Source organism: Echinops telfairi, unplaced genomic scaffold (assembly GCF_000313985.2).
Source record: "Echinops telfairi isolate 266 unplaced genomic scaffold, ASM31398v2 ScPeMD7_44;HRSCAF=162, whole genome shotgun sequence".
In the NCBI taxonomy this organism is placed as follows: domain Eukaryota; kingdom Metazoa; phylum Chordata; class Mammalia; order Afrosoricida; family Tenrecidae; genus Echinops; species Echinops telfairi.
The window spans coordinates 14,887,992-14,890,643 of NW_022103942.1; the positions used below are offsets into that span (position 1 = coordinate 14,887,992).

General features: G+C 42.7%; 1 pseudogene; it reads right to left on the minus strand.

Annotated features, from left to right (window-relative positions):
• Positions 1-471: 471 nt before the first annotated feature.
• LOC101642483 lies at positions 472-1,022 on the minus strand (annotated as a pseudogene).
• Positions 1,023-2,652: the final 1,630 nt, after the last annotated feature.

Here is a 2,652-nt window from a genome sequence, read left to right on the forward strand (position 1 = left end):
GGAGGAGAAGCTACTCTTCCAGTGGGGTCCCACAAGTGGGCAATTGCTGTCTTCGGGGGTCACACCACTTCTGTGCGTGTCTCCGCAGAGCAGGCAAGCAACCCTGGGTGCAGGATCCTGGTCTGGGGATGGAGCGGGGCCACAGCAAATTTGGGTTGCGGTTGTCCGGGCTTAGGGACCCGCGATGTTCCACGATTCGGGGCCTGGATCACCGAGGTCCCGGCTCAGGGCAAATGTGTGGGGTGGGAGCCAGCCTTTGGCCCCAGGGGACTATCTCTCTCACTTACCACTTGGCTACCCGGACACCGAACCCGCCTTGTTGGAGAGAGCTCTCAGAGTAGGTGGGTACCCTGGTCCGCCATCTTCCCGGAAGTCGCTTTCAGGTATTATTTCAATTAAACAGGCAAATTAACTTAAAAGTTACTGAACTTGAACAAGATCAGAAACTGATTGATTCTCCTTATTTTCTTATCAAAGGAATGCACTAGGATCAGCACGGGGATCTTTCTGGTTCCTGTATCTGTAGGTCAGCCAAATGCCCAAGATCTCTGTAAAACTGAAGAAGAGGACAATGTCACCAACGAATCACAAAACTTCTCCAGCATATTCCTCTATTACTGGAACACACGGTGAGCAGGGGCAGCCACTTTCAACACAGTTACCCAAACCGGTGTCATTTTAGTTATAACTTCGGAACCCGCAGCAGTTTAAATTTCTTTGGATGTCATTTCGAGCACTTGCTGTATTATTCCAACCAACTTTCAGAAGCTGACCCTGTTTTGCTCTGGGTTCAGGGTTAAACCAGCACAGGACACAAAAGATTGAACAAAAAATACAAGGAAGATAACCATCAAGTAAAAATCAGCAACACCTGATGGTGCTTTACGGCTCCAATCAGCCCCACTAAAGCAGTCAGGAACAGGAAGATGCCCACTACAATGACCACACCGACTACTCAGAGACTGGAAATGGTTGAGGGCGCACAGGCACTTCTTGGAACATGCGAAGCCCCTGCAAACCATCTTGGTGTCTGTGGTTCCAGGCAGCTGCAGGTAAATTCTATGCTATATTTTTTAATCAGCAGAATATACAAAAATAAGAAACAAAACCCAACAACGCCAAATAAACCAGAGAAAAACTCAATAGAAAAGAAAGCAGAGAATGTTTTAAAACCAAAGCAAATTCAAAATAAGTTAAAAGGGGAGATCATATGATAAAATATAAGTTTTAAACACAATTCCATCTGCAATAATCTGCTTTCCACTGCATTCTGCATGATAGCAAGGCAATGCACATCCTTGATCAATGGTCAGAGGAATTCACCAGAGGTTTAATCTATGTGTGGACCCTGCAAATAGATTTTGAGCTTTGACTGTCATCTATAGCCTTCTGCAAACTGCGTGTTAACATGTGAAATCGAGGATAAGAAAAGTTAAAAAGACAGTGATTGCATTACTGGTTTCTTAGGGAGTATAGCAAAGGAGGTTGTGGGGAAATGGAGATCTGATAACAATGAGTACAAAAAGAAGAAAATGTTCTGAAATTGATTGTCGACATGATTGTACAACTTGTAAAATAGGATTAAACTATTGAATTATATGCTATCTGAATTATATGCAAATAAAACTGTTAAAAGATCAGTAGCTCAAGATAAAAATTTAGGAGCCCTCATAGCATATTGGTTATGTGTGGGGTTGCTAACCTCAGGTCTGCAGTTTGAAAACATCAGATGTTGTGCTGGAAAAGGATGACGCTCTTGACTGTCATAAAGCGTTCCAGTCTCAGGAACGCAGAGGCACAGTTCTACCCCGTCTTGCAGATCTGCTATGAATCAGCATCAACTTTGTGGCAGTGAGTTTGGGATTTTGAGTTATGAAGAGAGTTTATTCTTTGCTTACGCATATTTGCTTACATATATTCTCCAATGGGATCACTTTAGGCATTGGGCTGCTAACCATAAGGTTGCATAAGTTAAATCCCATCAGCCATTCTGCTGGAGAAAGATGAGACTCCCTGTTCCCGTAAATATTTATAATCTTGGAGTACATTACAGAGCCACTATGAGTTGGAATAGGCTCCAAGGCAATGGTTTGTTTCTGGGGTTTGTGTTCATAAAACTCAATGACATAGTTGTCTGGCATGTCTTGGCTTGGTATTCCAGACTGCGCTGGGCCACTTTATGTCATATTTCAAAGGAAATTGTAATGGGGGGGCAAAGTCAAGCATTGATACTGTTATAATGTCATGAGAGATATGTCTGACCTCTGAACATACAAGAGGAAAATAAAACCAAACTACATTACCTTAGCTTGAAGATGATTTCCATGAGGTGGAAGTGGGGCACACTTCCACATTACAATATTCTTTACCAATTCTTGAACCAACTTTACATCCTATGACACTCTACTTCACTGCTAGGCTAAATAATCCGGTACAATAGCTACACAAAACTCATAGACAACGATCACAATTATTAGGTTTATTTGGGAAGTTACTAGGTTAAAATCCAGGTTCAGAAATGTCAAAGAAACAGTAGTTCCTCCTCCAGTCAAGAGTTCTAACTATAAAACTCTCTCTGGCTCTCAGTTCTCCAGCTACATGGCCCTTTGTCCTAGACCCTCCCTGGGCAAATGTTTAAAATTCCTTGACTGC